We start from the raw sequence: 12,772 nt of genomic DNA, 5'->3' as shown, positions 1-12,772 counted from the left end.
TGACAGTTGGAGCTGGGGGAGAAGACATGGCTCACGCCTTCAGGGGGTGCTCGAGGGGCAGCACAGCAGTGGGTTTAAGCAGATGGTTGTGATTTTCAAGAGAAGCCAGAAACCTGGGTTTTATGAACATTCTTTTATGATGTAAATATAGGAAAGAAATGGAAAATAATTAAATTCTGGGCAAATGGATCAAACTTATTTGTAAATGCCAGGCAGGACCTGTGGTCTCTGGGTCTCCACATCTGCTTAAGGGGGCTTTAAGTTGGGTGAAAAGAATCATCTCAATATTGATTATTTAGCAGCTATTTTCCTAGCACCAACACCGTGCTGAGCTCCTGATAGGTACAAATTCATTTAATCCTCACAACTTGAAGAGGCAGGTGGAGTCTTACCTCCATTTCTCAGATGGGCAAGACCAAGGGTCAGAGAGCGATGCCTGGGATGTGAACCGTAGGCCTCAGATTCCCAACTCATGTGGTCTTTTTGGCAGGTCATAAGACTCTGCGTAGAAGGAGCCCCACGAAATCATCGCAGGGAGGTAGCAGTGGCATGCCCTTGCTTGATTCTGAGATTAAAATCCAGAGTCACAAACCCTGAGCTCCACCTTGAGTGATCTTTATAAAAAAACAAAATCAGATCACCACACTTACTCCTCCAGTTAAAAACTTTCAATGGCTCCCTATGGCTTGTGGGATGAAGTCTGAGCTTTTACCTTGGCTTTTACAAGGCCTGTTGTGATCACATTCTCCACCCTGGTCTGCTCCACCATCTTATCTCTTACTAGATATCCTTGTTCCCAGCTCCCCCAGGCAGACTTAAATTGCTATTTGACCCACAGATGCTTTATGTTTTCTTTTTCTTTTAAGATTTTATTTATTTATTTGACAGAGATAGATCACAAGTAGGCAGAGAGGCAGGTGGGGGCGGGGGTGGGGAAGCAGGCTCCCTGCTGAGCAGAGAGCCCGATGTGGGACTCGATCCCAGGACCCTGAGATCATGACCTGAGCCGAAGGCAGCGACTTAACCCACTGAGCCACCCAGGCACCCCTGCTTTATGCTTTCTTACCTCAGACCTTTGATTCTGCTAGTCCCCCTGCCAGGAACTCATTGGTCCTCGCTCTGCCAGGCAAGCTTCTCTCACATCTCTAATCTGGGAGGCTTTTCAGAACCTCCTGGCAGGATTAGGGGGGCTCCCCCACAAATGCATCATAGTTCATTGGGTTGTTGGGCTTGTCTTTTTTGTTTCAAGACCCCTGAGGACAGTATTTTTGTCTGTGTTGTTGACTCTTGTCACAGCACAGGCTTGGTGTTGACACCACAGTTGTGCTGCTCCCAGAAAGTTTGGGGAGCGTGGATCTCACTTCTAAACTTTCTGGACCCCAACGGGAAGCATCAGCTTAATTTGGTTTGGAGAGGCTAAGAGGAGCAAATTGTACTTGCCCCAGACACAGCCCCGCCCGGCCCATCCCAGCCCGCAGCTCTGGGAAGGTCTCTGGGAGCCAGTGACCTCCACGAAGAGGACGAGACAAGGCTGCTTCTCTGAGAGCCAAAGAAAGACTGCGGTGCTCAGAAGCAAAGAGAAGGAAGGCTTGCTGCCTCCTCCCCGCTTCCTCCTTATTATCCGCTTAATCCTGTGGATGGCCAGGTGCCAGTGATAAAGATGAAGGGGAATGACACAGTTATCTTCCTCCACGAAGGGCTCGATGTTTTAAAAGAAAGCGAATGGTGACACCTGCCACTTCTTGGCACTGGGATACAGGGGCCTTCGGCCTGCCCTGCTGCCCCCTCCCCAGGGAGGCCCCAGGAAGTTTCTCCGCTGTGGCCGTGTGGGCACCAGGCTCTGTTTGGGGAGACTCTGCTTGGTGAGCCACAGGCTCCGGGCATCCTCAGCCACATGCACACGTGCGCTCACACCCTCGTGCACATACACACACACACATACACACGGAGGAGGGAGGGGAGGCAGGTTTTCCCAGTCCTGCCATCCCCAGGATCCTGACACACAACAGCACCATGGCTGCCTTTACTCTGCCTTCTTACTGAGTTGTTAGGGGACCCGGAGGAACCAAAGAAGGCATTTTGGGTTGCAGGGTGGGCAGGGAGGCACAGGCATGGAATCCCATGACTGGAAGGGAAAGAAGGGATTTAAAAAATTAATTTTGTCTAATGAAAGCCGTGTTGCCACATTATTGGAGGGCTTTAAAAATACAGAAAAGAAGCTGGGGGTGGGGAAGATGGCGAGAATGCAGCCCCTGTTAACACTCCGGTGTGCTTCTAGCTCCTCTGTCTCCCTGGTTTCCCATCAGGGATGTCTGAGCCTGTTTCCTGGTCTCTTCACTGAACGTTGGCAGGAGACTTTTGCACAGCATTTTGCTGTCTGTAGAACAAGTATTTTTCCAGCCTGGTATGTTAGGAAGCAAATAGATCACTCTCCGCTCAGCCAGACCTTGTCCCTGGGCATCTCCAGGTTGGTTTTTGGTTCTTCTTGCTTTGAAAAGACACCAGTGATGAAAAAAATTTGTGTTTCTGGGTTTATGTTCTTGGCCCTGTTCTTGGTTGGCAATGAGGGAGGGAGGACCTTGTGGCCAAGAACCTGTCTCCAGAGTTGGAGAGGTGGGGTTCAGTGAGACTTCTGGCCAGTGTTGTTCCATCTGTGCCTCAGTTTCCATGTCTGTGAAATGGGTACGCTGTCTCACAAGAATATTACTAGTATTAGATGAGTAAGCTTACCTGAAGTGTTTAACTGGGGACTGGCATATAGTAATACCTGTTAAGGATTACACCTCTTTTGTAGACAGGAATGGGTCTGTCTTATTTGCTATTCTTCTCCAGCAGTCATGCTTGGCATGGAGTGGGTGCTCACTTAGCCCCTGTCGAATAAATATAGCAGGTATGTTCACACATAGGTGCTTTTCTGCCTGTGTACATGTCTGTTGGGGAATCTCGCGTGGAAATAGACAGATGTGTGCACACACACATGGACACTCATAAACCCACAGAGCGCCCTCTCCCTCCTCACCAGGGGGAGGGCAAAGCGCTATTCTGACTGGGGGGTCCGTGAACATTTTATTGTGATCAGATATTTCTCAGGTGCTTGTAATGTGAACCTGGTCCTTGCAGTAGATAAGACAGGGCCATGTAGCAAAGCCATGAAAAGCTATGGGGCTCAACTCAGTGAAGGGGCAACCAGTTGAGAGAGCAGAGTGGGGAGGGGGCTGGGGCTCAGGGATTCATTGATTCATCCAGTCAGTCAGTCACTCATCCATATTTCTTTGGCACCTGCTATGTGCCAGGTCCTGGGCCATGTGCTGGAGACGCCCTGGTGATCAACACGAATGTATTCTCTGCCCTCGTGGCACTGTTGGTCTCCATGGTATGTGGAAGTAAAATCCCTTAAGAGACTGACATTAATCAAATAATCACACATATTTGAAATTGCAAACCTTGCTGTGGGCTGTGGAGGAAATGAGTCAGGAATGATGAGATTGTATAACAGATTTAGTTAGGAAGTTAGGGAAGGACTCCTGAGCTGGCTAGGAGAAGAGGGACTGTGGTTGTCCAGGTAGAGGATAGGAGTGGCGCATGCAAATGTCCTGGGGTGGAAGGACACATTTTTGGCTCTAGGAAGTGAAAGACGGTCAGTGTTGCTGGAGCAGGAGGTGAGGGGCAGAGAAGTGGGGTGTGGCTGGGGAGGATAGACAGGGTTGGCTTAAATAGGGCTTACGGTCTTACTGAGGCTTTTATCCTGAACAGAGGGAAACAGTGCCTGGGGAAGGGGGATTGGAGGGATGAAAGAGGAGGAGGTCTTAGGGTGTAGAGACTGGTGGGGGAGAAGTGGCGAGATAAGGAGGCCCAGCTGCTCCCATCACCCCGTCTCCTAACCAAAGACTGTATGCCGGGCCTCTCCAGGCATTCATAAAATTCAGCATTGTACAAGATGGAGCAGGTCAAGCGAGGGACAGTTTCCCTAGGCAAATGGGGAGGGGGTAGGAAAGACCTCAAATATATGCTTCCTTTCTGCCATTTATTATTTACCTAGGGGCAAGTGAAAAAAAGATCCAAGAAAAAAACAAAAACACCAAAAAAACCCCCACCAAATCTAACATTGCTCCAGGCATGCAGCCTGAGGGAATAAGTCTTTTTTTCTCCAATGTTTGTACATGTCTGAGTGTGTGAAATGCCATGCTAAAACTCTAAGCTCCACCAGCATAGGGGGCTCCGGGGCCTTTCAGAGCTGTCAAGAGGGGGCACTGTCTCTCTCCACATCCCCAGGGAGGGCTAGCATGTGGGACCCGCCCTCTGCAAAATGGTGGGCTCTATTTCTCATCTGCTTTGTGTTCCAGTAACTCAAGCGTGGCCTGCCTTGGGGGCTGGAGTTTCTCAGGCAGGCTGGTTTCTGGAATGGCGGAATTCCCGAATGAGGCAGGGAGTCCGGGGGATTTGGCGGCTGCCCCTACATAGTGATATTCTGTGCCTCACACATTCTTATTAGCATCGTAATCACTCCAAAATACTGATTCATTATCATGCTCTGAGCTGCAGACTGAGGCAATGGGGTTTAATAGTTCCATATGAGCCATTCTGGGCTGTTGAGTAAATATTGCTCATTCTGAGAAATTGGGTAAATGTGTGTTTATGCTGGCGATGAGCAAGGCACCAGCCAAGGAGGTAGTTGGTGTCTGGGTTGGTGCCAGGCGGGGTGGTGGGGGACGGGGGCATACTTACACTCCCAAGAAATATCCAGTTCATGTCTGGCTGGCCTTGGAAACGTTGCTCTGGACCTAGAGATTAGGATTAGGCATGGGGCATTGCCCTGAAGTGCAGGTAGGACACTCATGTTTCTTGTGCATGTGGAAGTGGTTCCAGGGTAGACAAGAAAGACCCTGAGCCCTCCATGCATGTATAGACAAATGATTGAATTCAGAACTGGAGAGCTGGCTACTGTGGGCATCAGGAGGCAGTTTGGTAGAGATTAAATGTGCAGGTGAGTGTGTTCCATTCTGGGGTCCCTGTTCTGCCACTTGCTAATTATGGGACCCCAGGCAAGTTACTTGACTCCTCTGTGGCCTCAGTTTTCTCATCTGTAAAATGGGGATGATAAAAGTACTTCCTATGGGGTTGTGTGGGATTTATACAAGCATATACTTATAAGGTTCAAATGGTATCTGGCATTGTGTGTAAGAAATGTTTGCTAGTAATATGATTCTGGTGTGGTGTGGAGAAAAGATACCCTTTTGGATAGGATGGTCTCAGGGGTTCTTTGACTTTGAGAATCTGGTGAAAGCTGTGGATCTTCTCTTCCCGAATCTGATAGAGACACACAGCATTTTGCATATAGTTTCAGGGAGTTATTGAGTCCTCCAAACTTGGGGCCATTTACTCCAAGTTAAGCACTCTTGATCTCTGTCATGTACCACCTTGTGGAGTGGAAGTGAGTTATAGGCTTCAAAATCTTCTAGAACTCAGTTTTAGCCAAGACTTGGGTTTCCATCTTGGCTCTGCTTCATATTTGCTATGTAAATTTAGGCAAGTGAAGAAACATCTCTGAGCTTTGGTCTCATACACGATGTGGAATTCTTTACCTGAAAAGGATTTGGACCATATAAAGGCCCTTGATCCAAAGCCTGGCACATAGCAGCCCTTCAGTAAATATCCTCATCTTCAATATCAATGTTCCCCTTGATTGAGGATCTGAGAGCTGCTAGATGTAGGCTCTTCCCTTCTATTATGTTTATAGATCTGTATATAATTCCACTACCTGAAGTTCTTGAATCTGATCCTGCTAGTTGTCCCGTCTGTTAATTCTCACACACACACAGTACAATGTTTCCCTGTGTATTTTGTAATTTTAGATTGAGAGCTCATCTTCAGTAGGATTAAATCTTTGGAGATTTGGAGTGGCCTGAGTTACTCCCATAGTAGAATTTGGCCAACTTTTTCTGTGAAGGACCTCATAATAAGTATTTTTGGCTCTGCAGTTTATAGTTCCTAATACATCTGCTCAGCTCTGCTGTTGTGCAACGAAAGCATCCATAAATACATTCATGAGTGGGTTTGGCTCAATTTGGCCTGTGGGCAGGTAGGATTTGGCCCACAGGTCACAGTTCACTCACTCATGCTCTAGAGAGATTTTGTATTTGCTTTTGCATAATGTCCAGGGATATTACCAGAGAAGAATGGTTTTTGTTTTTTTTAAATGTTAACTGCTTGACTGAGAGTATTAGTTCTCCAAGTGTGCTCCCTAGACCAACAGTGTCTGGGAACTTAGACATGAAAAATTCTTGGGCCTCATCCCAGATCTTCTGAATCAGGAATCTTGGGGGGTGAAACCCATCAATCTGTGTTATAACAAGCCAGCCAGGTGATTCTGATGCACATAAATCTGAGAATTCCAAGGGTAATATAATATCAGACTTCAAACTCATGTGAAGACAGACCTATGGTTACAAATTCTCAAGGGAGGCTACTTTCTGATTTTCCAGTCTAGAGGCAAGGCTAAAACAGATCAAATTGTCTCCTCTTCTTCCTGTATTAGTGGACAGAAGTGTTCTAATCCACTCTGACTGAGGGTGAAGGTCTCTGGACTACCACCGTGGGCACCTGTCCCCACCCCCTTATTGCCAAGGGCACTGAAGTATCAGTTCACATACTTAGCAGTTTGATTTTGAGTTTCCTTTTCAGTTTTGGCCCTTGGGAATTTTTCTTACTTTCTTACTGAACTGACCTATATATTTAAAGGGATGCTGGTATATTTTATCCAGCATTTCTGGGTGCTTCGTGGTGGGGAACATTTTTAGGTTGTCTTGTCTCCTATATTATTAGACACAGAAGTTCTTTCAGTGCAATGAAAAGTTGAGTTTCTTCATTAGAATCTTCTTTAGAATGTCTGGTTGCACCATGCTTTTCAGGTGAACTGATACCTGTCACTTGCCCTTGAGGCCAGGGCCCACATTGTCACTCCCAGGGACCAGAGACTAGGTATCTCCTGGGGAATCTCTCCATCTTAGCCTGCGTCCAGGGCTTGCATCCAGTTTGGCCAACATTGTTGCGTCTACTGGTGCTAGGCCCTGGATGTGGGATGAAGGGGATTCAGCTTTGTACAGGTGACAAGCATCAGTGTTAAGGAATGCCACCCATGGTCATACTTGGGGACCTTCCTCTATCCCAGCATGCAATTCCCTTTGTGCCACTCTAGGGGAGCTTAATTCCTTAAAGTGTTTTATTCTAGGTGTCAGAATGGGGTCACAATTAAGAGCACTGGCTATGAGTCCACTAAAATCAGGCTCAAGTCCCAGCTTTGCCTCTTACAAGCTGTGTGATCTTGGGTGAGCCCTTGACCTTTTCTGAACATCAACTTTTCCAACTATAAGATGGGATGACGAAGGGTTGCCAAAAGGATCCAGTGAGATCATTCGTGGAAGGCATTTGGCAGAATGCCTGGGACCTGGGGAATGCTCAATGAATAGTCCTTTCTGTGACCCACATGGTCATTATGAGTCTGCTTCTCATGATAATGGACTTGGAGAAATTGGGCTGGGGAGGTGGCAAAGTCCTCAAGTGCGCATGGAATAGTAAAATCAGGCAGTGGGACAGAGACGTTGGTCACCGTATTGTAGCACTCTCTTCCTTATCATTCCTGGAGTGGCCTTCCTCATGCTTTCTACCTCTTCCCCTCAGTCACCTCACCCAACCCAGGAAGAGGGGGTGCGGTCACTCATAGTACTCCCACCCCTGTCTATGGTGATTAGTCCAGAGGGAAGTTGCATGGCTCAGTCTGCGCCAGTCAGAGAGCTTCTCTGGGATTTTTCAATTAGAAGAGAGAGAGGAGTCTGTTTTGTCTCTAGCTGAGATGCTGAAAGGATAGAAGCCTAGAGTTGCCTGTAGCTACGGTTGTAGACAGCCACATGGGGACAGAGTGCAAGCAGCCTGCAGAGATGCTGAGTCAAGATAAGAAGAAAGACAGAACCCTGGCTGAATCATTGTGGAGGCTGCCTTCTCCTCTCTTTTTATCTTTTGATCATGGGTGCCCACCCTGTTGTTTTTTGTTGTTTTATTTAGGCTCACTTAGATTAACTTCCCACCACCTGCAATGAGAAATACCCCCTAAAACATCTACCTATGGAAGGTTCTGGAAACTTTTGTCCATTTCATTCTGCAAGACCAAATTTCTACAAAGGTGAAGCAGACACACGTCGTGTCTGCCAATGGCCTGGTATTGACCTGCCACGTGGTACAGGATGTGCCCTGTTGTTTGAAGAACATCATGTGGAGGACAAGGGGACAGAGCGAGGCTACACGATGTGCCAGGACAAAGCCCTGGGCAGCACTCCACAGTCTGTGGGATTTTGAACACTCTTTCTCCACAAGAATTTTTGGAGAGGGGCTGGGCAGTGACTTGGCCATAGTCATATCAGTAAATATCCCAGAGAAATAAGGTCCTGCAAGAGTGTCAGCAGATGTGGGCTGTTCCTGTCCTCGGGTCTCCCAATTCATTTCAGAGGAGCTTGTTGGGATCCCCTAGCCGGAGTCCTGTAGCTCCTCCCTGATCATATTTGAGCCAAGCAGGTGACTCATTGGGCCTGTATTTTGCCTGTTTAAGTACAGCCCGTAGATACCTGCAAAGTCCCACAACGTCTTCTCAGCCCGCCGCACCTGCTGACGTTCAGCACAGTTCTCCCCGCTCATCTTTGATCTCAAAAAAGATCATCTTGAAAAAGATTATTTTGTGTGCAGTTTAGCCAAATGCCACTTTTTCACATTTTTGCCCGAGTTGTTCTCCCCCCTCCCTTTCCTTTTATTTCTTTCTTGGATTTGCTCTGGGGTTGGTTTCCTCCAACCAAAATAACTCTCACAATGCATGGCGCTTCCTGTGGGTGAATGACATCTGTATGAAAAGATGGCAAAGCTGGCCGATTTCTGTCCTTTGAAGATGCTTGTCAGCGAGTCGGTGCCGGAGTGTCAGACGTCACCCGGGGTGACTGTGGAGACACTGGCAACAGTGAGCTTTTTTTCCAGAAAGCCTTCAGCCCAAACTTTAGGCTCTCCGGGGACCCAGGAGCAGCATCCATTTTCTGAAGAGATTAAAGGCGATGCTGGTTGGAGCAGCTGGTATTTTCTACTATGTTCCCAGCAGGGCCCTGCAGCAGTGCTTTGTAGCTCACCTGCTCTGCCTTTCCCGGTTCGACTCTGTTCCCTTCTTTGCTGACTTGTGTGCTGCCTCAGGGGGTCTAGTAGCTCCAGGCAGATCCCTGAGAGGAGAGGAGAAGGGGTGCTGACAGTGCCCCTATGGCTCTCCTATGTGAGGGGTGGGGGACGATCTCGGGGTTATGAATGTGGATCGTTCTGGATCCCAGGTCTGCCATCCTCACTGAGCCAGTCCTGTTGTTTCTCTGAGCCTCAGTTTTCCCATCTGTAGAATAGGGTCATTTGGTTTAGTGAAGATAATAAGGCAAAACTCACTTAGCATAGTGCCTGGCATATAGTGCTTACTAAGTTATAGCTGATGCTCGCTTCCTGGACACCCTGGCTGACCCTCCGTTATGGCCCATATTAAAGTGAGTGTGAGGGGCGCCTGGGTGGCTCAGTGGGTTAAGCCTCTGCCTTTGGCTCAGGTCATGATCCCAGGGTCCTGGGATGGAGCCCCACATCAGGCTCTCTGCTCAGCGGGGAGCCTGCTAACCCCTCTCTCTCTGCTTGCCTCTCTCCCTACTTGTGATCTCTGTCTGTCAAATAAATAAATAAAAATCTTAAAAAAAAAAAAGTGAGTGTGGGGGCGCCTGGATGGCTCAGTCATTTAGCATCTGCCTTTGGCTCAGGTCTCGATCCCAGGGAGCGGGCAGTCTGCTTCTCCCTTTGCCCCTCCCCCTGCTTGTGTGCTCTTTCTCTCTCAAATAAATAAATAAAATTTAAAAAAAATAAAATGAGAGCAACATTATTTCCCTTCCATGCTGTTTCCCTGTCATAGTAGTTTTCCATACCTGGTCTACGCAGTGGATTCTTATTCGTCTGTCAACACCTGCCTCTCTTTTAAGTGTTCACTCTTGGCAACACCTCTGCCCCAGGGTTGACCACAAATAAAGCCCTGCTTTAATTATATAGTGGTATTTTGTCCATGTGTTTGTGTTCCCATCAAGAACAAATTACCTGACCCTTGGGCTTCCTCACCCCCATACGTTTTTTTGCTTCCTCTGTTTCTATCGTCCCTTCTCCTTCTCTCTGTCAGAGTACAGTGCTGACTGTAATATCTAATTCAGGGAACAGCTAACTCCGATGACTGGAGGGGCAGACAGTAACATTAATGATGGATTCAGCCCTGGTAAGCAAGAGGAAGTTTGGTGGGGAAGTAGGGGTGCCAGACGGCTGGGGAGACGTGACCCTACCCTGAGGAAATAAATTGATTTAAACACTGGGCTGGGCGGCCGAAATCCCTGGCTGCTGGCTGCCTCTGGCTCAGACCCAGGTAGTAGTTCCGTCCTCTCCTCGCCCCCACCAAGACCATGAGCTCTTCCCTTACCACCTCCGGTGCCCTGTGCTGGGGGCCAGTGACACATTGTAGGGGTCAGCACATTTTTGATGAATGAATGAATGCACTTGCTGTGGGCCTACTCAGTCATTAAAAAAGTAAGACATGTTCAATGTGGCAATTCTGGGAAAAACAAATAAGCAAAAATAAGAAAATAAAAATCACCTGCTTCTGAGATAAATCTTTATCACTGTTTCATTAGACATTTTATCCAAATGTAACAAATACACAGAAAAGAACATAGATCAGGGGCACCTGGGTGGCTCAGTTGGTTAAGTGTGCGACTCTTGGTTTCAATTTACGTCGTAATCTCAGGGTTGTGAGATCAAGCCCCGAGTCAGGCTCTGCACTCAGTAGGGAGTCTGCTTGGGATCCTCTTTCTCCCTCTTCCCCTCACCCAGCTCGTGTACGCACGCGTGTTCTCCCCCTTCCCTCTCTCGTGCGTGCACACACACACTCTCAAATAAATAAAGTAATAACATCTTTTAAAAAACCACTCAGATTAACAAATAGAACGTCCCTGCTCCCACTGCAGAAGCCATATCATGCTCCCTCCTGTCCCTGTCAACCTGCCCCCCAAATGTGACCCATTCTTTTTTTTTTTTTTTAAGATTTTATTTATTTATTTATTTATTTGACACAGAGAGAGAGAGAAATCACAAGTAGGCAGAGAGACAGGCAGAGAGAGTGGGGGAAGCAGGCTTCCCGCTGAGCAAAAAGTCCCAGGACCCTGGAATCATGACTTGAGCCGCAAGCAGAGGCTTTAACCCATTGAGACACCCAGGTGCCCTGATGTGACCCATTCTGACTTCTAACAGCACACATCAGTTTTGCCTGTTTGTGAATTTTATGTAAAGGGAATCAGCCAGCACGTGCTGTTTTGTGTCTGGCTTCTTCCACCAACATTGTGTTCTCAAGATTACCACCCAGGTTGTGTGCAGTTGTGGTTCATTCATTCTCATTGCCATCTAGCATTCTTTTGTGTGAGTAGCCCACAATTTATTCATCCGTTCTCCTGTTGATGGGCATTTGGGTGTCTTCCAGTTCGGGGCTCCTATGAGAGCACTGTTAGGAATATTGATGCACGATTATCCCTCAGCGTAGAGGTGCAGACATTTTTCTTGGGAACATATCAGGGTTTCTCTTTCTTGCCACTGTTGACATTTGGGGCTGGATGATTCTTTGTTGTGGTAACTTCCCTGGGTATTGTAGGGTGTTCAGCAACATCCCTGCCCTCTACCCACTGGAAGACAGTAGCATCGCGCAGCTCGTGACAGTCAAAAGTGTCTCCAAGAATTGCTAGTGTCCCAGAGGAGGTGGGCAGACATCCCCTCTGGTTGAGACTCAAAGCTGTGTGTCAAGGAATGGAATGGCTGGGTTACGCGGAAGGGATGGGCATAACTTTGATGGTTTTCCAACGTGCTTGTACCAGTTTACCCTTCTGCCAGCTGTGGGTGACCTTCTGACAACTCCTCTAATGCCTTTATATGTAATTCATATACACATTTTATGGAATGAGACCATGCTGTAACTATTGTTCTACCCCATGCTAGATCCCGCGATCTTGTCTTTTATCATTTATTCTCCCATTAGAGAGAGTAAAGTGGTGGGCCTTAACTCTGTAGTCTGACTTCCTTTCGTTTGTTATCCAGGTCTGCCTTTCCAGCTGTGTGTCTTTAGCCAAGTCACTTTGTCACTCTGTGCCTCAGTTTCCTCTTCTGTCAAAAAGGACAATAATGCCTGCCTCTTGTTATTTGAAGGGTAATATTTGGATGATAAATACTTGGATTTTTACACGATTTGAGTAGTATGTGTGAGGTGTGTGGAACAGGGCTTGGCATGGTGAATGCTGTGTGGACTGCTCCTGTCCATTTTAGAGGCTATATGACATTCTCTCAGTTTATGTCAGTAAGCCTTGGGTGTTGGATGGTAAGTGTTTTTAGAGTTTGTTAGCTGGGGAATCAGCCTCTCTCTGGCCTCTTGGATGCTCTTCTGGGGCAGATCCAGCATGTGCAGGGGTTGCCAGATTTTGCAAAAAATAAAAATAATATCAGATGCCTAAATTTGAATTTCAGATAAACAACAAATAATAATCTATGTATAGTCTATATAATATTTGGGATGTATTTATACTAAATAATATACATTGTTTATCTGAATTCACATTTATCCAGGAGTCCTTTATTTTATCGAACTGTCCTTTTTCTTTTTTTCTTAATTTGAGAGAGAGCGTGTGCACACGCTTACATA

At 47.2% G+C, this 12,772-nt stretch overlaps 1 protein-coding gene across 8 annotated transcripts in view; it reads left to right on the top strand.

Annotated features, from left to right (window-relative positions):
- Nucleotides 1-12,772, top strand: part of CUX2 (cut like homeobox 2) — a 325,643-nt gene that overhangs the window by 86,170 nt on the left and 226,701 nt on the right. The window lies entirely within an intron of this gene.

This window comes from Mustela nivalis (assembly GCF_964662115.1).
Source record: "Mustela nivalis genome assembly, chromosome: 14".
NCBI lineage: Eukaryota > Metazoa > Chordata > Mammalia > Carnivora > Mustelidae > Mustela > Mustela nivalis.
This window is presented reverse-complemented; position numbering and strand designations above follow the sequence as displayed.